General features: G+C 40.2%; 1 protein-coding gene across 3 annotated transcripts in view; it reads right to left on the bottom strand.

The window, feature by feature from the left end:
* The window catches only part of CCNY (cyclin Y), a 129,816-nt gene that overhangs the window by 84,367 nt on the left and 20,962 nt on the right, over positions 1-24,487 (bottom strand). The window contains exon 1 of one of the 3 annotated variants that reach the window (XM_075045844.1): positions 8,668-9,065. The exons of the other annotated variants lie outside the window; for them this stretch is intronic. The gene's annotated coding sequence lies outside the window, so the exon portion shown is untranslated. Of the gene's footprint in view, positions 1-8,667; positions 9,066-24,487 lie in introns of those variants that run through there. 3 annotated transcript variants of the gene reach the window in all.

The raw sequence follows: 24,487 nt of genomic DNA on the forward strand, positions 1-24,487 counted from the left end.
ATGCAGTTAAACCACTACATTCTTTCGGTGTGCTTGTAGAACGGCAAAAAGACAGCGCATAAATTTTTAAAAGCGTGTTTAGAACTGAAATAGTGTAGGGCTGGAAATGGGATTTGCTCTCCAACTTTTCTAAGCGTATTGTTCTCTCTCACACGTGGTCTGCAGCTTCTCCGATCTCCCCATCCTCACCGCCCTTCAGATGGTTTTATTCCTCCTAGACAACTGGCAGCATCTTTGCTTTTCTTCCCAGCAGATCTGAGTGATCCTCGCCTCCTCCCCGTCTCTGATTTCTCTAGCAAGCTCCCAGTTTTCCCACACTGCCTGCACTCTTACCATGGATACCTGGCAAGTTAGGAGCACGCACCCACCAAATGTGTGCATCCCTTTCACATGTTCTGCACCGTAACTCAAACAAAAGTGCATGAGTACATTTAAAAAATAAAAATAAATATATATGAGAAAGAAAGGGACACAAGAATGTTTCATTTACAAAATATGATGGTATGCTACCTATCTGATTTAAGAGTGTGTATATTATGCATATATACTTTATATAATTCATATACCTCACACAAATGGAGACAGGCATCAAAATGACTACAACCCGACAATATAAATTTTATTATTGGTCTCTTGTCTTGGTAAGAACTTCACACAGATGGTTCAGGAAACATTTCATGTGCTTTTCTCCTCCCTACATATCTGAGCCTACAGATGGGAGCTGCTATACACAATCAGATACGCTGCCCACTTACACCAAGACTTTCATCTTGTAGATACTAGCATTAAAAATTTCAGGGGAAAGTGAAGAAAAAGGCAGACAAAAGAGAGAAGAAATAAATAAAAGAGTAGGCAGATGCAGGCTTTCACCTCCACAGGCATCACTCAAGTTACAAATGATGTCAAACAGCAAAGCACTACATCTTTTCTCCTGTCCAAAGCTTCGTCAGTTATCAACTTGCTGCTATTTTGTCGTCTTATTAGAAGCCTCCCGATTTTCTTAGCACTAGGATGAAGCAATAGTATTTCCCAGTGTTCTATATTCAAGATGCAAGCCTAAACATCAGGCTAAATTAAGGGTGTTTATACACCACTGAATGAACAGAACTAAATGGTTTTCTGAGTGATAGGTACTTTTGCAGAATACCTACCTACATTTCTAAGGCATCTATCACTGTAGGATCTTCTGACAAAAAAGCTTTGTTCTATTTAAGTCTCCAAAGACTTTCTTCTTCAGTGCTGGAACACACTGAACAGAAGGTGGAAAAAAAAAATAAATTGCCACATAAATGCAGGCGTAGAAAAATCCTGCAGGTCCCACATTCTGTTACCGATTTCTTCTCTGCTTTGTGCACAAATGATGGGTACAAACAAGACAGAATCACATGGACACAGCCGACAGCCTGTGAACTCATCAGGGGCACATTTGAAAAGGCATGTACTCAACAACTAATTGCTTTGGGAAAGAAAACAGCACAGTGTTACACCTACAAGGATTCTAAACTAATTGTAGGGTAAATAACACTCAGCCCTGAATTATGACAGGCCTAAGGTTATTACAAAGCTCCAAAAACTTTCGCCTGTTCTGTACCACAAAACATAAGCAGAATTAAAACTTATGCTTGGGCAGAATATTACAGCTGTATTGTATAATGCCAAAATCAAAAAAACAAATTAAGAAACACAAGTCTTGGGGACGAGTCTTTTGCCATCTCTTCTGCACGCTAACATGTGCATCATCCATGTTTACCACAAGGGAAATAAGCACCACACATGCCATCTATGAACTCACAACTACTCTGTAATGTGTTTGCTAGTAAAAAAACAAACAAACAAACAAAAAACATTTACAGAAGCTTGTTAAATATTACCATGAAGAAAGAAGAACAAACACCTTAGTGAAGTTTAAAGCTCTGCTGCAGACAGACCCTACTAACCCTGATGAAATAACCACTGCAATACTGAAATACATAGTTCAAATATTATTTTCTCTTTAAGACTACACTGACATTCCTCCAAATGACTACAATGGGTCACAATACCTTTATTAGAAAAGGTACCATCTTTGTAAGGCAATTTTTGTTATTAAATTAGCAGTTAAATTTTTAAGAGATACATGTAGATGCCACATAATTCTTTGTTACTGATAAAAACAGCAAAGGTTCTGCAGACTGAAATGTTTGCTAACCACTATAAAGAAAGGTGAAAAAAATTCTCTGAACAAGACAGAGGTGCATTTAAAAATAAATAACATAAGAAAATAATTTAAAAAATAAGAAAAAATAAAAATAAATAACACTAGGGATGACAGAAGCACTCGTGCAACCTCATTAGGTGGGATGAATTCAGGCCTGATGATGTCTTGCAAGGATATTTTCCACAATTTATTTTTAAGAGACAGTTATGAATTTTGAGCTCAACACAATACTGTGATGGCTTTCTGTATATGGAAGAGTGGATGAAACAATGTTTAACACTGTATTAAAAGATGGAAGCTTCAGACCTGTAAGAAGAATTATTGTTCTAAACCATTTTTGTCCTATGAATCTCTCATGTTGCTGGCCAAGGGATGGGCAAGTTTTGCATTATGGTGTGTAATACAGGCATAAAAGCTGGAGATCTACCTGCCATTGGTTTCAAAATAATAAGTTAAAAAAAATATGTTCAAGCACATAAATGTCAACTGCATTTTTGCACTAAATAGGGCAAAACTTTGGCTATAAAGAAAACAAACAAACAAACAAACAAACAAAACCCCCAAATCCAGCCTTTACAGACTTTCCTCTGAAAATTAAAGCTTGGGGGTTTTTTTTGTTGTTGGGTTGTTGGGGGTTTTTTTTCCCCCATTTATGAGGGAAATAAAGATTTGGCTTTCATTCACATTCAATCCCAATTCTTAGCTCTGTAGTGGCTGGCCAGCTGCTTTGATGAAACTAGAGCATTAATACCAGCAGGACCACTACTATGCCATATATACCGAAAAGAAGCCTGTTTACTCAGCCGAAGGGTTAAAATGGAGTGGCACAGGGAACTACAAGAGCAAAGTATCCCAACCGAAAGGATCGCAGAAGTAGCCATGAAATTAGCCCCCCCTGTCAGGCCAGTTCTGGACAGATTGAACATTCCTATCACAGAGCGGCCACCCTGAACTGTCACCCCTCTTAGCAGGTCACTGACAAGAGGTGGCGAGTGAGTGACAGTGCTGTCCCGCAGGTATTCGCCTATGTAGGGAGGTGGAATCCATCATGGGCCAGTGGGAAAAACTCAGAGCAAGCCCGAAAGTGACCCTGTGGCTGTGATGAAGAGCTGACAGCTCGAGCGCCTCTGCTATTTTTTTGCTAGAGGTATATTTATGCATTTTATAATATACCTCCAGAAGCTTAAGATCCATCTTTATTCTACATTCTTCCTCCTGGGCTGCAAAAGGCTGCGTCAGAAGTCATGCCTGCTCATTTAGGGATTTTACATAACTGTCCTCGAAAGGCACACAAACAGCATGTCAGCTCACATGATGCCTTCCCAAACCACTCTTCACCACTAGACCTCACCTGGAAAACCGCAAAAAGAGAACACGAGCTGGAAACCTCAGACCCAAATATCCCACAGAAGTTCAAGGCACTGTAAACCTGGACCCAGACTCAAGTTTATCCAGAACACATACTGCTCAGGAAATAAAGAAAACTAAAAATGTCACTGTATAACAGCTTGTTGGCAGACAAATTAAATCCACTAACAGGTTATCATGCCAAATAAGGCAAAGGAAATATCCCAGTCCTTCTCCTCGTGCCTAGCAAGGTGGTTTTAACCATTCCCTTCAACGGCACTGGGGTGCAGAAGACCCTTCCATAAGCCACTCTTAGTCTCTGCTTCTGGAGGGAGCTGCAATCTGGCAAAGTGTTTTAAAGACATTTAAAATTGCATTTTTATTTAAATAGGAGGCAGCACACACGCAGACTTGGCCTGCAATAAATACTCCCTACAACAGGGAGGAAGCTCAGCAGAAGACTAATGCCACCCAGGGAACTACCGACCCGGCTGTGCCACCCAGGCGCTGGGGCTGGTCCCGGTCCCAGTCCGGTCCCAGTCCCAATCCCGGTCCCGCAGGCAGAGACAGGCACCAGCAGACCTCCTACTGCCAACCGCAGGAGGACACCCTGGGGCCCACACACTGAAATCAAACCAGACTTCTGCTTAGAGAAGGAAAAACGTGCACGTTGGGCAAGGTCCACAAACCCGCAATCGGTCTGCCAACCGGATTACAGACACGGCCCGTCCACACGCCCAGAAGGACGGGCAGGGACCCCCCGCCAACACCACTCCACCACCCCGCACGCTGCGGGGGGGCATGCACGGATGCGTAGCCACAGCTGGGAACTTGCACAAAAAGAGGGTGAAGGCAGGGAAAAAAAGGAAGGAAAACCCCTCACAGGGCAGATGAAAGTCAGAATAGGAGAGCAAATACTGGATAAAGGCAGTAGCCTACCTTAAGAAAATGAAAATATGACGCTGTAAGCTAGTATCCACTACTGTAATAAGCTAGGTTACTGTTGTAGTTTGCCTTGAATGGTGCCCAATGACATTTTAATAAATTGATCAAAAGGTTACCTAGTTCTGCAAGGATTTCCATCTGACACAGAATACTATTTTGCAGAACCAAATACATTTTTCAGCAATTTCAATTCAACTTTTTACCTTCCAGAGCAGCAAGGCAACCTGCTAAGATTAAATCATGTTACCTCTCCACTTGGGGTGACAAAACACTTCAGTGACAGCATACACAGAGCTAAAAACTCCATCTCACAAAACACCTCAAGAAGACAGTTACAATAAACATAGTCCTGGACTTGAAAAACAGAAGCCTTGAGAGTAAGCATTTTGCAGATCATCTTAAAAAAACAGTTTCTATTAATATTTTTGTTTTATAGCGCTCTGACTTAATTCTATCCATCTTCTGTTACTACTTTGCACATGTCACTAATTGCTTTAATCTTTAGTCTTCCTTACTAAAGCCAGGCTCGCCTGCTCTCAGTGGTCACCCAGTAGTGAAAACCTTGGACAGAGGGGACAAATTTACTGCTTTAGAGAGCTCATCTTTGGAGGCTCAAGCTTTGAGTGTACTGAAGTTCAGTCAAGTCCTTTCTGAAGTATTTTTTTTAAAATCATTTCTACCGCTGCATTAAACAAACAAAAAAGTGGTTTTATCTCATTTAATCTACTCTTTTAACTTAGTCTTTATACAAAGCTTCGCTTATACTTGAAATGGCAAATTCGTTATTCTTCCGACGCTAACTATTGAACCACAAAACATGCTCTTCTACGGACGTAAGAACCAATGTTACTCCAAATGCACACTCTGTATGCTGGCTGCTTATAACAGGTAAGACAGCAAAATGAACCACTATGTTAAACCACTGAAAAATATCCCTAATGAGCTAAGAGTGCCTCTGAAGTTGAGAGAAAACAAATTTAATTAGCTCAGTTATTTCATGATGTCAAAAGGGACTTTGAAAGTTTTTCAGCTGAAAATGGAATATACTTACACACAGATTAGACACTGATTTTAAAAGACAGGAAGGAAACAACTCATACCAGATGCAAAAAGGGAGATTACAAATTTAAAATTACTAAATAGACCTGGTTTGTCCCTCTGCAGTACTTTGCAAGATGGACTGACTTTGGTTAGATCTATACTGACCAAATAGAAGGCAAAAATCAAACCAGACCTAAGGTACATGTAACATGCACTTCATACAGCAGGCACAAACTCCTAGGACAAACCATTGCTTTGATGAGGCAAACTGAGGAAAAAGCGAGATTTCCCCACCAAAAATTCCTCTTGTTCTAGCTCTATCATTTTCCTTCCTATAAGCAGAAGCTTTTTTTTTTTTTTTTTTTTAAAATACATCTCATCTTAAGTATCACTGAACCTCTATAGGTCTCTGCCACCTGACAAGCACCGTGGCCCATTCTATAGGATGCTACAGCTTGCATAAAGCAAACAGGCACAAGACCTTTGTCAGAGATACATATTTAAGGTAATTTTCCTCTACTTAAAAGGCTTGGAATAAGAAGAAAAGCATCTCTGAATATAAGAATAAGACAGAGGCAATACAGAACATTCTCTTGATAGATTTTTAAAGTAAAATATTGAGCCTTGCACAACTTAAATTATAAAATGTAACAAAACAGGAGAACAAAACTACAACATGCCATTTCACATCTTACGCAAGTAGAACTAATAGTGATAGCAAGAAATCAAACAAATTCATCTGCAGAAATGTGGTGCTTATTTTAGGAATAATCTTCATGCAAAATTAAAGATCCCTTTCTCAAGGAAAGAAAGGTAGATGAAAATGTCTGGGGCTACTGGTCGGAGAGATCACTTTCTTTCTTAAATGGAGCTAGGTTACCAAAACAAAGGAGCAAATGGTAGCAATGGGAAATCTAAGGAAAAGCAGAGAAAGGCAGCACAGAAAATTTTGTTGAGCAGCACAGTATAAGAGAGTTTAGATCTTTTATTATTAAAACCTGGAGAAGGAAAGACATGTATAGCTTCCAGATACACCAATTTCACCAGGAAAGGACATGAACTGTTTCCCATTAACATTCTAATAATGGAAAAATGCCCAAGGGAAGCGAACCCGTAATGCGGCAGAAAGCAAACGTTTCAAAAAGTATTTCTGGCCATAAGCTGCAGAGAGCCAACACCCACATGGTTCTCTCCAGCCAGCTCTGCTGAGCCCTGCTCCACAGAGCAGGGAGAACCAGTGAAAAAACGGAGAATGTAGACAGAAAGAACAGTCCACACATACAGATATAAGGGAAAAGCAGCCATGGAAAAAAAAAGGGGGGGTCAGGTCACAGACACCCCTTCTGGAACTGCTGGGAGATGTGAGCACAGGCAGGCAATTGGAGACTGAGGTTTCAGAGGCTTTGTGTTGCCCTCCCTACAGGAACACTTCCATCTGTGGTCTTCTGCTGGTGGAAATGAAGATAAATAGACTCAAAGACTTCAGAACAACAATGGCAAAAACACTGTGGGTGGTTTGGTTTTGGGGGGGGTTTGGGTGTTGGGCGTTTTTTTTGTTTTGTTTAAAAATTTTCAAATAATAATTGGCATCGAAAGGGAACCTGAGTGTTTTGTCTCATCCTACCAGCACAGTTAGTTATCAAATTGTGTAGCTTCTTGCTGAAGCAGAGTACCTTCTGCAGCAGTGCCCAAACACAGCCTCTCCAGGAGGACATCTCCCTAGACAAACGCACACTTCTCCTACAAGGAACCCACGCTGAAGGGAAACATATACATAATCTCTAGCACCCCAAATCCATAACCCCAAGGCATAGACTATCCAATTCTACTGAAACCATTTAATTAATTTTTGAAGAAGACTCAGAAGATATGGGGATAAATGACAAAACAAAGCCAAAACAGATTAGCAGGTTTTTGTCACAGCCAGAGAATGAAGAGCAGCTATAAAAAGGCCACTGATTGCACAAAACATTTTTCAAGTATTTATAGGAAATAGTTGTTGGAAACCCACAACAGGCGCACCTCTCTCCAGAGAGGAGCTGGAGGCCAAAAAAAAACCAAACCAAAAAAACCCTCAAAACCCCAACAAACCCACACCCAAAACCCCAAACCCCATTCCTGGAGAACGTACAACACCCCCTCCCCCACTGCTGCCAAAGCCAGATGAATAAAGCAGTGCGTGCCAGCACACGCTGGCTCCAACGCAAGGCATTACGTACGCACAACACACGACTGGACAGCACACTCCTCTGTCCATTAACAGCACCATTTTCTTGACAACTGAAGGACAGAAGTAAACGTTCATGAAACCCACTGAGTCCTCACACTTTTTTCTTTTTTCCATGAATTTTCTGCAACAAGACTTCACCTATAAATACTTTCATTGAAGCACAGAAAGCAGCAGTTCACAACAAAAATTATGCAAGTTCAGATAAGTTCAGGGGCCCCCAGGTCCACTTTATCCATTGGCAGTGTGCTGAAGCTAACCATCAATACCACTGACAAATTACCATGAATACAGAAAAGCTAATGGAAATGGCACGTAATTAATATATAAAAAAATTATTTATGGATGTCAAGTAAAAATCACAGTTGCTTTGGGGAAAGCACAAGTTCAAAAAGTGACTTAGTTGGGGAGAAACTGATAATGAAAATAATTAGAAACATAAAATTAGAACGTAAATACAAACAAATTAACAACTTTGAACTTAACTGCCCCAAAAAGGTATTGCAAAGAGAAAAAAAAAAAAGATTATTTCAATTGTTTCCACTCTAAATGATTATTTCTAAATATCAAGGATTTAATACAGTTATCTTGCTATTAGGTCAATTTTCTTTAGAGTAGCAGATTCCATAATCAAATAAGTATATGTTTCCAACCCTCCAATTCTTGCTCCTTCTTTAAAATAGGAATAATGGCAACTAGACAGTGAGAAAAGTGAGTTCAGGTCCCAGCATGCACAGGCAGCCCATTACACTGTCCATTCCACCCAGTATTAGATTCATTTTGGAGGAGGAAGAAAGGAAAGGAAGATTAGTTATCTGAATAATCCTTTCAGAAGGGGAAGATAATCAGACTGTAGAATACAGAACAAGGCTTTATCTTACAAAAACAAATACAATGTTCATATACTTACCTATACTTTATTCTGAAGCACAGGAAGCCACACAACCTTACCAGTTTTAAAGATGGTTTAAAGATCTCATTAAAGGCATATGGAAATTTAAAGAAGAATGTTCAGTGTTTTGAAGAATCATCCTGGTCTACGAGATGTGATGCTGGCATATTTGGTTGCCTCAGGTTGATTTTTCTCCACAATTCAGTATTTTAAAAGAAAAGCAGCTTCCTTAGGACAAAGGCTTATTCAAGATTTTGTGTAACCCAGCTAAAAGAGATAAAATCTCCACATTAGGATTACTTAGGTGACTTAATATTCTTGGAGGCCTAAAACAAATACAATGGCAATATTCACAGATTGAGACTTGATGAGCAGATGTCAGGGTCCGACGTAAAGCCGCTATAAAAGGCTATGGCTCTTTTACAGAGCAGACAGGACACCACGAAAGGATGGATATAACAACGCTGTTGCATACTATTACATCAGAAAGATTTCCACTAACTGTAATCTCAGTCTCTTTCATCCATCACTAACTATAAATAGCATCAACCCCAAAGCATTAGGAAACACAACATGCTAAGTGGAACCTCTGCTAAGAGAAATCGATTCAACCACAAGCCCGTATTTTGGTGTTGGCAAATAGTTTCTCCCGACATAAGATACAAAAGCAGACACATTAATGCTGTACACACTAGGAGCTCAAATAATCCAGGCCTGAAGAAGCAGGAAGCATGAAGCTTGCTAGGGAAGTAAATACAGATTTTAGTCCCACGACATAAGCAAGTAGTATACTGTTTATTTGGTCTCATTTTGTAGTGGACAAGCCCACTTAAATTAATTTTCAAAATCAAGCTTTCGCCCACACAAGCTTCTGCATTAAATCTAGGTCTAAGATGGTGGCCAATGAGGATTATAATATAATTTGTTACTAGACATAGACAGAAGCACAGATTTAACATCAGGCTAAAAATTCCAGTCACACAACCTTAGAAGCCCATGGTAGAGCCACCCAAACCTTTAAACTGCTTCATTATTGGTGTTCATGCAATGGCTAGTATTTTTCACCTAGGAAAAGGCTTGCAGCAGCTGGCAGTGATTGAGGTAAAGAGATCCCTACTGACAGAGTGTAACTCTATAACACTTTGAATCATGAAACTGCATTACAGAAATTGATAAATTACAATAAGAGCAGGTGTGATAGTAGGGGAGGAACTGTAAGAAATATTTTCCTCATATAATAAAGAGTGCATGTAATATGCCATTGGATTTATTTTTTGCAAGTTTAATCATGTTCAAAAGTATCTTACTGTGCAAGTATTTCTACCAAATAAACTCTATAAACTAAATAAAAAAGTTACACTTATTGAGAAAGCGAATTATTCAAAAGAGTCAGTGGCAGATTTATCAACATTGCAAAGTAAAAAATGTATTATATATCTACACTGCTAAATATTTTATTTAAAAAAAAAAAATCCAACAAAATCTCCAGTGAGTCAAGAATACCATAAGTGTACTTCTAACAAGAATGGTGCTTTGATATGCTTCTGTGTTATGGAAGCAAAGACTTCTTCCCTGAACAAAAGAGAAATGATACTAAATGTCACCTAAGAACAAATCACGCCCACTCACCCCACCCCACAACTCCCCATCCCCAATCACATTGTCTACATTTCACAGGACCAATCAATCTAAAAGCAAACAATGCAACAATTAGTGTAGTGTCTTCTCAGACTCTGAAATCATATCCCACAATACTTCCTGTACCATTAAGGCATATAGTTATGTAGTTATTTGCAGGAATTCATTTCCTCCTACAATGAGCCCCAAAAAATCTTGAGGACAATTCCTAACACTATTTAAGTTATAGAAGATGTGTGCAGAGGGAAAGCTGGAGAAAGATGTTGGGGGGGAATCTTTAAGAAGATGATAAGCATACCAGTTCCTGAAAGATTTAACATCCTGAACTGGAGAAGTTTGGGGAAAAAAACCAAACCCCTCTTTATTAGCAGTTCTTGTAAAAAAGCTAATATTAGGCTGTAGATCATATATAATCCAAAACCATGCAAAGTAGACAATTAGCAGGTAGTAATTCTACAAAAGCCATTTTGATCTCTCATCCTTTTAGATAAACTTCAACCACCAGAGGCTGTCAACCATTCCTGATGTCAACTATTCTCCATATAAGTCATCCCACTTTAAAAAAAAATAATAATAATTTTGAAAACTTAGACCCTGAATTTTTCTTAAAATACTCTCACACCCATCCACAGTTTATTATGGAGGGGGCGGGGGGGAGAGAGAGAGAGAAATCAACTATTGCTTACCCAGATGAAGAGTCCCCCTGCTTCCAGCAACAAAGCTGAGAAGGAAAGCTATTTTGAATTCTTGCTGTGAATCCCATTAAAGCTAAAATCTAAAGTCTATATATCCTAAAACAGATAAAGGTCCATCCTTTCCTTAGCCAGCTATTAATGTGAAAAAACATTTGAAGTGAGGCATTATAAAAATCATTGAAATAAAACAGTTAAGACCTCCCAGCAAGATCTAAAACAATGCCATATGGTAAGTAATGGGGGATTTTAATTTCTTTTTTTTTTTTTTTTTTCCAAGAACCCTTAGAAGCATTTGTTCAGGTCTTAATGGAATTTACGATAGCTTTTGTCCTTCTCAGCAATCACTGCGCATTTTATCTATCTTTACCAGAAAGGGAACTGCTGCTAGAACACTATGTATTAGGGTCTAACATTTTCAGAAGAGGAGACAAACATTTACCAAAATGAGGTACTTCCTTAGTCTCAGGCATACTCAACAGAGCAGGACAGAAATTCACGGCGCGAGAGGGGTAGTATTCCTCACCCTTCTCATCTGCAGTGCAACAAACGGTGACACTAAGAAATCAGAAGAAAGCACCCCCAATTCAGGTGACATTTGCAAGGAAAGTAACAGAAACCACAATTACCAACCGCCATTTGCAGTTAATGTACATCTTAAAAACAGCATTGTCGTGGGCCACAAATTAGCATCATATTAGAGAGATCACAGAATCACAGAACAGCGAAGTATCATTTATTTATGTACCGTGGTCTTCCAAAGTAAAATCAATATACAGCCAATGAAGACACTTAAAAACTATCAAAATTGAACAGAAAAATAAAAGCATGTTCAGAATGCAGAAGTTTGCTTTAACTTCCAAGAAAAACATAGCTTTTCTTTAAATTCTTTTTTTAAATGAAAAAGATATAGCTGATATAGTGGATCCAACTTGCATATTGCCTTGATCTACAGCTTAGCCCTGTTGTAAAAAACTGTATTTACAGAAAACATAGCTGGGACAGACGTCAGAGATGTTTTCCTCCTACACCTCACTCACCTTATTAAAATGAAACCTCACTGCAAAATTCAAACCTAGTGTAATAAGCATAGCTAATTTTTTCTTGAAGAAGACTAATTAATCCCAAAGCTCTATCGAAGCTTAATATAAGCTTGTACAGGGTTAGGAAAAGCAAGAAGCTTTGAGCTTGTCTATGCTGCATACTCTTCATATACCAAAGTTCATTAGGAAATAAAAAATAAAAAAAAGGAAGCATCTCAAACAAATAACAAGCAAAAAAACCCTACACCCGAGAAACTTAAAAAATAAGGCCAAATTAGCATTGCATGTGTCTCCAACTTTTTCATTCCTTTTTTTAAAACCTGTGTAATGTCAATATTGCTGCATTTAATTGTGCAATAATTCCCACCTGATCTGAAGTGCAGTTAAAATACAACCTCCCTCCAGAACAAGGCAGAAACACTGTGAAAATACCAAACTTCCCTGCTGGGCAATTTGTCAGAAAACAGATCCGAACGCCTGGATTTCTTCCCAACCGTGTGCATGCGTCACACCATCGGAGGAGCCCGCTGCCTCTGTACTGCCCACTCAGGACCGCGGGCGTACAGAGCACAGCAGAGGGAACGCGCTGCCGCACCCTCACCCCAGCACCCTGACCGCTGCTGAAAATGGAGCGCACGGGAAAGACCGGCGATGGCTCAGGCGCTCTTGAGAGCTATGCCTGACCCCGGCTTATCTTTGGCAGCTTGCCTTACCAAGCCGTTGGAAACGCTGGCGTTCACGGCTCGAAGGGAGCCCACAGCTCCCCGAGGCGCAGCGAGCCGCAGCCCTGGGCGCCCTGACTGCCGCCCCACGAGTGCTGACCAGACCCCGCTGCCGAAGGCGCCCCACGCGTGGAGCGAGGCGTCTCCTGGCGGACCAGAGTCCCCCCTCGGACACCGTCCCTCCGAAGCCGCTGACAAGCGTTCTTCTAGAAAACCGTCCCCGGCTCCCTTCACGTAAGAACTAGAAAGGAATACATTGGACCAGCTTCTTGCCGTCAAGGCTCTCGCAGGTTTTGCTGGTTTATGGCATTCTCTGGCAGACGTAACGCACCGGCGCGAGGTGCGGGCTGTCAGGAGGTGCAGCGCAGACAAGCCTTACTGTGGCTAAATTGCGTCCCGGAGGCTGCGTGACAGGCAACCTCCCTCTGTTATCATCAGAGCAGCGCACAAACAGGACAGAAAAAGAGCAGAAGACAGCCAGCTCCTTCTGGAAGAGTGGGGAAAAACAGCAGCTGAATAAAAGGGCTGGATGGAGGAGATTACCGATTGCGTTTAAAATCGATTACTGATTACTTAATGGAATAAACGATTAGGAAATAAAAATATAATTTACCACTCTGGTAATGATTACATATACCAGTCAGAGCTGGTATGTGAGAAAGCACAGTGCCTGAGAACCACTGACAGCAGTATTTTGATGGGCACTAAATTCTTCAGAAAAAAATAATTAAGTGGAAATTGCAGGGGCACACAAGTACATAGTAGATGTAATGTAATGTGTTATTAAAGCCATAGTAAAACCTAACAGCTGGAAGCAGTGACAAATACATATTGATAAAACTTAGATTTAACTGTGAGAATAATTAACCTTTAACAATTTATTTATTGATATGGTGATTCTTCTAAGTGTTCAAATTAAAAAGTTGAATGTCTCCAAATACATCTTAAGGGGAAACATTTTCTTCAGTTTCAGTTTGCTACAACAAAGAAAAAAGGCAATATATGGGGATACATGCTAGTATTTGCATAGTACCAAAATAAATCATTCTATCTGAGCAAGATTCTTGCTCTGGACTCACCTGAACACAGTGTTTCCACAAAATCTTTCTCCATCAAATAATGTGAACTTAGAAGTATTTTTCCGTATTATAATTGCAACTGCATGTTGCAGCAGTATACCTGGAGACAACACAGGTATTTCTGACCTCTCGGCTGATGGAGGGATTTCCTACACTGCTCCAAAACATCTGAGCCTGCCACATGGTATGGGATGCCTGAAGGAAAAGCACCTCAAAATACATGAGCCATTGGCATTGCAACAGTGAATCACTAAATAATTTCCAGCGAGTCACCTCTATGTCAAATCCCTGACAGGAAAGATTAAGCAGGGCTGGGTCCTATATCCAGGCTTCGATTTTTTTTGTATTTTCACAAGCCCTGGTCCTCATGGGGGACTTCAACCACCCCGATATCTGTTGGAGGGACAACACAGCAGGGCATAAGCAATCCAGGAGGTTTCTGGAATGTGCTAATGATAACTTCCTTCTCCAGTAATAGAGAAACCAACGAGGAGAGGTGCTATGCTGGACTTTGTTCTCAGCAACAAGGAGGGGCTGGTGGGGAATGTGAAGCTCAAGGGCAGCCTTGGCTGCAGTGACCATGAAATGGTGGAGTTCAAGGTCCTCAGGGCAGCGAGGAGGGTGCACAGCAAGCTCTCCACCCTGGACTTCAGGAGAGCAGACTTTGGCCTCCTCAGGGATCTACTTGGTAAAGTACCATGGAATAAAGCCCTGGAGGGAAGATGGGCCCAAGAAAGCTGGTTTATATTCAAGGGTCACCTCCTCCAAGCTCAGGAGCGATGCATCCCAACAAAGAGGAAGTCAGGCAAAAACACCAGGAGACCTGCATGGATGAACAAGGAGCTCAAGGACAAACTCAAACACAGAAAGGAAACCTACAAAGCAGGGAAGCAAGGACAGGTAGCCTGCAAGGAATACAGAGAAACTGCTCGAGCAGCCAGGGATTAGGTTAGGAAAGCTAAAGCCCTGATAGAATTAAATCTGGCCAGGGACGTCAAAGGCAACAAGAAAAGCTTCTATAGGTATGTTGGTGATAAAAAGAAGACTAGGGAAAATGTGGGCCCTCTCCAGAAGGAAATGGGAGACCTGTTTACCCAGGACATGTGGAAGGCTGAGGTACTCAACGACTTTTTTGCCTCAGTCTTCATCGGCAAGTGCTCCAGCCACACCACCCAAGTTGCAGAAGACAAAGGCAGGGACTGGGAGAATGAAGAACTGCCCACCGTAGGAGAAGATCAGGTGCGAGACCATCTAAGGAACCTGAAGGTGCACAAGTCCATGGGACCTGATGAGATGCATCTGCGGGTCCTGAGGGAACTGGCGGATGAAGTGGCTAAGCCACTACCCATCATATCTGAGAAGTTGTGGCAGTCTCGGGAAGTCCCCACTGGACTTCCAGTTCCTGTCTGGAAAGGGGAAACATAATCCCCATTTTTAAAAAAGAAAAAAAGGAAGACTTGGGGAACTACAGGCCAGTCAGTCTCACCTCTGTGCCCAGAAAGATCATGGAGCAGATCCTTCCAGAAACTATGCTAAAGCCCATGGAAAATAAGGAGGTGATTGGTGACAGCCAACATAGCTTCGCTAAAAGCAAATCATGCCTGACAAATTTCGTGGCCTTCTACAATGGGGTTACTGCATGGGTGGACAAGGGAAGAGCAATGGACATCATCTACCTGGACTTGTGCAAAGCATTTAATGCTGTCCCACATGACATCCTTGTCTCTAAATTGGAGATACATGGATTTGACGGATGGACCACTTGGTGGAAAAGGAATTGGCTGGATGATCACACTCAAAGAGTTGTGGTCAATAGCTCAAGGTCCAAGGGGAGAGCAGTGATGAATGGTGTTCTTCAGGGGTCGGTATTGGGACTAGTGCTATTTAACATCTTTGTTGTTGGCATGGACAGTGGGATTGAGTGCACCCTAGCAAGTTTGCTGATGACACCAAGCTGTGTGGTGCAGTCAACACGCCAGAGGGAAGGGATACCATCCAAAGGGACCTTGACAGGTTTGAGAGGTGGGCCCGTGCAAACCTCATGAAGTTCCACCAGGCCAAGCGCAAGGTCCTGCACACGGGCTGGGGCAATCCCAAGCACAAATACAGGCTGGGCAATGAGTGGATTGAGAGCAGCCCTGCAGAGAAGGACTTGGGGGTATTGCTGGATGAAAAACTGAATATGAGCCAGCAACGTGAACTTGCAGCAGAGAAAGCCAACTGTATCCTGGGCCACATCAAAAGAAGCATGACCAGCAGGTCAAGGGAGGTGATTCTTCCCCTCTACTCCACTCTCATGAGACCTCACCTGGAGTACTGTGTTCAGCTCTGGGGCCCTCAACATAAGAAGGACATGGACCTGTTGGAGTGGGTCCAGAGGAGGGCCACGAAGATGATCAGAGAGCTGGAGCACCTCTCCTATGAATACAGGCTGAAAGAGTTGGGGTTGATCAGCCTGGAGAAGAGAAGGCTCCGGGATGACCTTTTAGCAGCCTTCCAGTACCTAAAGGGGGCCTGCAAGAAAGCTGGAGAGGGACTTTTTACAAGGGCATGTAGTGATAGGACAAGGGGTAGTGGCTTTAAACTGAAAGATGTAGATTTAGACTAGATAGAAGGAAGGAATTCTTCACTGTGAGGGTGGTGAGGCACTGGAAGAGGTTGCGGATGCCCCATCCCTGGCAGTGTTCAAGGCCAGGTTGGATGGGGCTTTGAGCAACCTGGTCTAGTGGAAGGTGTCTCTGCCCATGGCAAGGGGCTTGGAACTAGATGATCTTTAAGGTCCCTTCCTGCTCAAACCATTCTATGATTCTCTGGTTCTATGATTTTAGAAATACAACAGTAAGAAGTCAGCAGACACTTTCAGGAGGTTCCTTCCCATGCACTCACCACTGACATATTTCACTGTGCCACATGCATTCAAAACCTTATTTCTTAAGGTAGAAATTTAGAAACTAATTTAAAAAAAAAATCAAGTAATGGATATAGAAAAATCCTTTATACTATAAATACAAACTCATGTTTTGTTTTGTTTTATTTGGAGAAACAGGGCACATCCCTTAGTACCAATATAGGACTACAGCCACTGACTTCCATGACACAAGTAACAACCTGTTTAATAATCCAATATTTATTTATCTGCAGGCTCTCTGAAAATCCTTGCAAACCTATTTGTAGCATGGTTCTGTTTCAGTTAAAGGCTACGGAGAGTCAACATGGGTGGTAAATTCTGTAGCATTTTTTTCTTCTTGGTAAATTAATATCAATCTAATCTCCATCAAACATAACACTGCCTTAAAGCCTGTGCCTCCTCAGACTGATACAAATAGCAAAAATGCCACTCAAACTGTATAGGCTCAGAAAAACTTGCATCTTAATTAAAAATAAAGAAAAAAAATTGTAGATGAGAACAGAGTCATGGCAAGAAATGAATTTATAATGGAGCTGGTTTTAGCTGGAACATAATAAAGCAACCGAGCAACTGCAGGAATTCTCTATATAGACATACTGCAGTATAACAACTCACCCATTCTAATACTATTAAAAGAAACAAGACACTAAACATTGACTCTAAGGATAAAAATATCTTTCAATGATCTAGCCCATAACTGTAATGTATGTGTAAATGTTCCACAAATCAAGACACTGTACAAATTCAGGCTATTCATAACTGAACACACTTTATGAATACTTTTTAAGGCTGTTTTTATTCCACAGCCTTTGTGTGGTGATAGATATTTTCCTCTTCCCCAAGCCCTAAAAACATTAGCTTCAGAATAATACGTAAAGAACAAACTAGACTGAAGAGGATGCAAGGAAAAAATATCCTCTAATAGTGAGACAAACTTGCAGTGTACTTTTTCCACTTTGCATATGTTTTCCAAACTGCAAACTCCCAGACTAACAAATCCCTTAAGATCTGAGCTCTATCTTCAGGTTTTTGTATATGACAGCTTTGAATAAACATTACAAGTGTAAACTAATTTAGAACTAATTTCTTTTAAAAAGATCCTGAAACTTTTTTCATTTCCACAGAGTCAAGGAGAAATGAAGGCTGGAGAACTACAGGCAACGCTTTGGTTTCTTATACACTACTATGCATATTAGCAATTGTAAGGCAAGAGACTCCTCAGCGCACTGCAGCTACGCACCCAAACCAGCTCTCTCCTGCTGTTCTAACAGACATATTTCTGAATGTACCAAAAATATTCTGAAGGCAACACTTACAATAAACACCCACCACGAGCAAAAGGAATTGTTATATTGACGTGGTTTCTTTCATCCCAATTTGAAACCATGCTGAGATCCAAAGATAACAAGAAACACAAAAGGCAGAGTTTGTCACTGTTCTTAGCTGCATTTTTGACATCTGTTTCACAGCTCTTGGAAAGCCTATTTCCATTAATCTATCATGAGAAAGGACAGGAGATAAAATTCCCAGGCTGCAGAGGGCATTAGGAGACTTTCCTAGTTGACTGTACATTAAGAAAGAACTGTAACAGCCAAATTATGTTACTCTGAATAGACGGAAGATGCTGTAATTCTATTCCTCCTTTTGTCTTAATGGAGTTATTTATGTTGCAATCTTGAAGGCAGACCACTTAACAAAGACATTAACAGCCACCTGACACAAAGAAACAGCAGAGTAAGAACAGGAGGTGACATCCTGGTCCCATTCAGCAGAAGCAGGTGTCTACACTTCCCTGACTTAGCCCACAAATTATCATTTGTGAAAGTTTACATATATTACTCCTGCTGCACATTAACATTTAAGCAGATTCCACCAAACACCCCAGAGATTCATTATCAAATCTAGGTAAAAGTAAGGGAAACGATTAAAGGCTTCATCACAGAGAGCACTTTAAATGACTTAAAAGCATAGCCTTTGTAGTATTTATGCATTTTAAAAATCAGAACAAAAATATGTTTACCATACAGTATCATTAAAACATAAACATAACAAGCTGCTTTAAAGTTGAATACTTTCCTAAGATTAGTATCCTAAATCAAAGCGGTATAACATACTGGTCATATGCAGCTTCCACAGAAATAACGTACACTCAGCACACCATTAATAACTGGGCTTCTTTTATTTAAAAGATTAATTTCAAGCACTTGGCCTTGAGACCATCAATCTCAATTTACATGACAAGATTCCAAACTGGCTTCTCTTATATACGAGCAAAGCAACACTAAAAACAAATACAGGATCTGACAACAACAGAAACTTGTGGAAAAGAAGGAACTAAAACAGGAGGAGGAGAGGGAAGACTCTTGTTACAAAAAAAAAAATTGAATTAAACAATTCATTATATATATAACTCATGGGAGATTTTAAAACATACAATAGGTTTTCTATTTTTCTGAAGGACACTAACACTCTGTACTTATTGTATTTGCTACTGAGGAATACAAAGGAAGAGGTCACTAAAGAGCATCTACCCACCTTAGGTAACTTTGAGTTACTAACCCCAAATTCTAAGTTTACAGAAGTAAATGTTAGAAAAACACCTTCAAGCATGAAGAACAATCGGTGATGTGAAAATGTATTAGTACTCACTTTGCAATCCTGAGTACAGAAACAAAGTGGTCAGCCATTCGAAAGAGAAAAATAATTGGAATTAGCTCCTCTGGATTAACTCAATTATCAAAAAGCCCAATGGTATTGATCCATATGGCTGGAGCTGTGTGGGTTGAAAGATACTTCACTTTTGAGAGTCTACTTTAAAATAGAGTAAGCATGGTGGTCTCGGCCCAGGTCCCTCCAAACTCCGCTAATACTCATGTCATTTAATCTGGACCAGCTGACTTCCTGGTAGGACACGTGAGAAGAAATTGTGTTTCTCTGAACAAGACTTGGCGATAGGGAAAAACAAAGCACCGACAACTTTACAGCACAGCTAACAGCCGTAGAGAAGGTCTCCATCTGCATTGGTTTAAGGAATGGAGAACAACCACCTCATTGCCTTCAGGATGTCACTAGTGTCATAATTAATGCCATTTCAGTTAAACTTCATACGGGAAAGCAGCAGGAATTAAGAGTAAATACCAAAACTCCTGTCAGAAGGAAAAATATTGCAACAAGCTATAAATACTTGCCATTATCTCTGTGACTGCAGTTATGAGGCTTTGACTTGCTTTTAACATTTTTCATTCAATCTCAGACAGCATGATAAACAACAAGACTTGAAGTTTGTTCCATTTTCACACTCGAGATGGGGCAGGAGACATTCGCATTTGTAGTGATTTATAGAAATCACTATTTACCAGACAGGATTTAAACACAATGCTACAAGACACTTCCCATTTGAGGATTGTTTTCAGGGAACAGGAAGGGTTTGGGGAGTCAACACATCTCTTAATTTGCAGGCTACTTTTTATGCAGTAAAATATTCACAGTACATTTCTTTAAGTATGAAGGAAACCAAGATAATAGTTCAGTTTACCACACACTTTGTGGTTTAGCCACAAAAAATAAAAAGTAGTTGGCCCACAGGAGAACGTCTGTATGCAGTGGGGCCATGCTTGAACCAAAATTATCCCAAAGACTGCTTTAGGTATGACAAAGCGAGAAACAGAAGACCCTGCTTTATATATTACATAGTACATTCAACATTCTACTTTGGATGTTGTGTGACAGTGATTTACACTAGTTGGCATCCATTGAAAAATGTATATATGTTGAATTATGCTATATACAGCCCTCGAGCTACAGGCATACTTCTCTGCTTATCAGTAAGTTATCTTACATCATCTATAAGGATGCAAGTCCTTCACTTTCACTGCTTAGTATAAATTTATTCCTCCTTTGCTTTCAACTTTATCATACTAGAAAATTTTAAAATTTTAGTTTATTCATTTCTGTTCCTCTATTTTGTCAAGCTACCCTGATACAGGAAGAAAAAGTTCTTCATCCATTGTCAACAGTTTAACCAGAGAACCAAAGGACAAAGGAGAAGGCCAAGGAGGGATGGGTGCTTCAGATACAGGAATCCAAGCTGTAATCTTTCAGACAAAAATGCAAGAAATGTTTTGTTTTTCTCTTTTTCCTCCAACATCATACTACTGCTGAAATTGTATACAAAAACCAGAGGAGAGGACAAACTCAAAAAAACTTCTAACAAAAAGACAGCCAAGGCCAAATCAACACTTGGCTTTATTTCAACCCAAAAGAAAAACAAACTTCAACACAGGGAAGCACAAACACTGGGAAGGGTGACCATTTGCAGGCAAAAAGGGTCAGACATCTGAACAAACTTTCTGGAGCAGGGGAGCTCTCCAGACAAATGCTTCCTTTTGGCAAACATCTTCCCACTTACCAGATACCTTCCCCTGTGAAAACACAATACATTTACAACCTTCAGAGCGTATGCAACATGCCACTGGGCACCCGATATCTTCTTATGATGTTACCAAAAGTTAGCCCATAACAGAAGCCTTACAGGTTTGCATCAGCATTGAGCACATCCCTAAGAAACAGGAGAAGAACATGGCTTGCTCAGGCTACGGGTCCACTTCAGTTAAGCACGCTTGATCAGCCAGGCACAAACACAAAGGTTTTCATTCCCATCACAAAGTGCTCAGCCAAGGGAAGCATGACCCGTAGAGTTAAAATACAACTGCCACTGTAGCACTGAAATGAATATTATTTCTTACAAACCTTGATATAAAAAATGAAGTTAAAATGCACTAAATTTGGAAGAGGGGTTATTTGGGGACAGGGGAGAGAACGAGGAAGCCTATTCGAAGTCATTTAGTAAAAAGCTAAACTAATTTACAGAAAGAAGATAAGCATTTCTGCAACCAGAAAGTAAGTTTGAATTATTCTTCCCCAGTGATATACACATGTAGGAAACATAAATTCAACAAAGAGGCTGGAATTGGGTCACTTTCCTCCCAACATTACCAGCCTATGGGAAACAGATCCTAGCTTCAAATTGCTCATTCTTGAAAATTATAACAACCTTGTCAAATTTAAAGAATAAGCTATGCGGAGTTCTTCACTGGATGACTCCTGAAGTCCAATTATGTAGCACTTCTGTTTCCAGAAGACAGAATGACTGGGGGAAAATAACAAAAACTAAAAGATTACAATATAAATGTGATTCAGAATCAGAATTTAAAGGTATGTCCAGTACATTGGTTACATATCAATGCAACAGCAAAAGAACAGGGTGAGTTTTTCTACTTCAGTGAAAAAAGGGAGAAAGAACACTCGTCAACCAAATTAGTTCAGAGAATATTAAATGTTCTTAATTTTGAGCACAACTCAATGAGTAAATAAATATGTTAGAGCAACGTAATTTGATTTTAAGCATCAGGTGTGTAACAAAATCTCAGTTTCAAATCACTGAGGACACATACGGTATTTCCTATTTCTCTACACAGGTGCAGCAAAATGTTCCTATATATAGGAACACCCTGAGGAACTCAAGAGCACACAGAACTCACGTGGCCTTAACCACTACATATTTTACAGGTCAAAATCTTGCAGGGACTTTGCAAAGTCCTCAGAAAAAGAGGGCAGCCAAAGGCAAACCACAAGTTAATATGAACTGTCCTGTCAGGCCTGATGTAACTTGACAGGCATGAGTTATGCACCTCTGATGTCCGCAAATCAATGTCCAAGAAAAGTACAAAAATAAGTTAAAACCCTCAAATCAGAAGACAAGTTTTAGGAAGATTAAGTAAAATCAACATTAAATTCATTACTATCAGGTAAGACAAAATATTACACTTGTGCAAGAGGTGTGTGAATGAGACGGTCTTCTTGCCACTCATTCAGTAGTTGCCCATGCTTATTTGCATAAAGCTGAAAAACAGATCGTTACAGAGCTCCAACATTTCCATTTAGTGCCAGCTAAACTCAGGTCTATTTTGCAGCAGTCTCAGCTGTAACAAGAATTACTTCAAAAACCTCCTTCTCATAGTGAATTCTTTAATGGCAGTGTGCAACATGCCATAATATATGCATGATCAATCAAACCATTTAAAATTTCACTGATGTTGAAACTGAAAGATTAATGGGGTCCTACTCCTGAAGTATCTCAGAATTAAACAAGTTCTGGCATGAAACAAGCTAACTCCACAAGTCAGATTGGAGATTACAGGAACTCCAAATTCAGTTCGCTGCTTATCTTTAACAGTATTTATTGTTCTGGGGAAAAAAATTGCAGGTGTTACACAGTTCTGGAAAAGCCCTCTGAAAATACTTCTCTAACACACGGAAGACAAACATAGATGACTAAATGCAAAACAGATCTCGTCTTAAGAAAAAGCACACACTACTACTCATTCAGAGGCCAGCTACACACTAAGGTTTGGGGATCCCTCTGTTTTTACATCTCACAAAACAAAACAAAAAAACAGAAAAAAAAAAAAGAACAAATAAAAAAACCCCAAACCCAATGTAATGTTTTCAGAATTTTTAACACTTTGGTTATCATATCTGCCATATATTTTAATGATTGGTATCTACTTTTGCCCCTAAGCAGGACACTGCAATTCCTCTCTATCAGGAAACTGTATACCTGTTAGAAATAATTTATTCACCCTCTGTTAGACAAGAGTATTGCTTTCCAACATAAAATACAGCCTCCACTAGTTATCCATTCACCTTTCTGAAAAGACATAACCGGTTTAGGATTTGTTCTTGTTTTACATGAACTTTAGAACCTATATAGTTCCCTTCTGATAAAGACTCAAATATGGGGAACCCTAAAGGCGAACCTTCACAGTGTCTCCACTTCAAGTCCACCCCCAACTGATTCCCAAAAGGGAAGAAGCAATAACTCAACATTCATAGTGGGGGGAGAAAGAAAATAATTGCTCTTTTCCTACAACAGCAACACAGTGACTTCACAGACAAACTAAAGGAGCTTTCAACTGCAAAGTAAGGAAAGGCTACCCAATTTCTTTCCTAGAGCATGCCAGAGTTCCCTTTCCATTCTGCTAAGATCTTAAGGCCAGCTCTGATTGCTCATACTTCTAGGGACTAAAAGACCCTTACATCTCCAAGAAGTAGGACCAACACAGAGACAGACGATGCAAATTTGCTGTATTTCTATCCTACTGGGTTTAGGGCAGGGAATTCTCCATGGAGCAGCAGACTCCAAGCCCACTGTCTCATTTGCCTTGTAAAACTCTGGGAACAAATACACAACCGGAATCTGCCAAGCACTCTCCCAAGGCAAAACCAAAGTGTGCTGTACCTTTCATGCCCTACAGTACCACTGCTTGATAAACACCATAGTCATTTCACAAATACTATAAAATTTGAAGTCTTTCACACATTTCTGAAGTCCAGTACTTACATGGCAGCTTTGTATCAGCTGCACAAGAAACTTTATTTTAAAATTATAGTTTTGTATTGGTTACCTATTGGTTATTTGTATTGGTTCCACTTAAAATGACTGACTGGCACTGTATTTTTAGAATACAAATGTGAAATGATTATACCAGAAATTTTGCCTACTATGGCAGACAGATAAAACCCATCGGGCTCCAGCCTGCCATGGCCTCAGATGAAATCAGCGATCAACTTCAGTGCACACATGAGTGGCTGTGAAAGGAGACACTGTGACATGAGCCTGCAGATTAAAAAGGAAAATTCAAGCCCTTAAAAGCGATTACAGTGTTGAGAGAAATGAGCACAGGTGTCACTGGTT

The sequence above is a fragment of the Buteo buteo genome, chromosome 2, assembly GCF_964188355.1.
Source record: "Buteo buteo chromosome 2, bButBut1.hap1.1, whole genome shotgun sequence".
In the NCBI taxonomy this organism is placed as follows: Eukaryota; Metazoa; Chordata; class Aves; order Accipitriformes; family Accipitridae; genus Buteo; species Buteo buteo.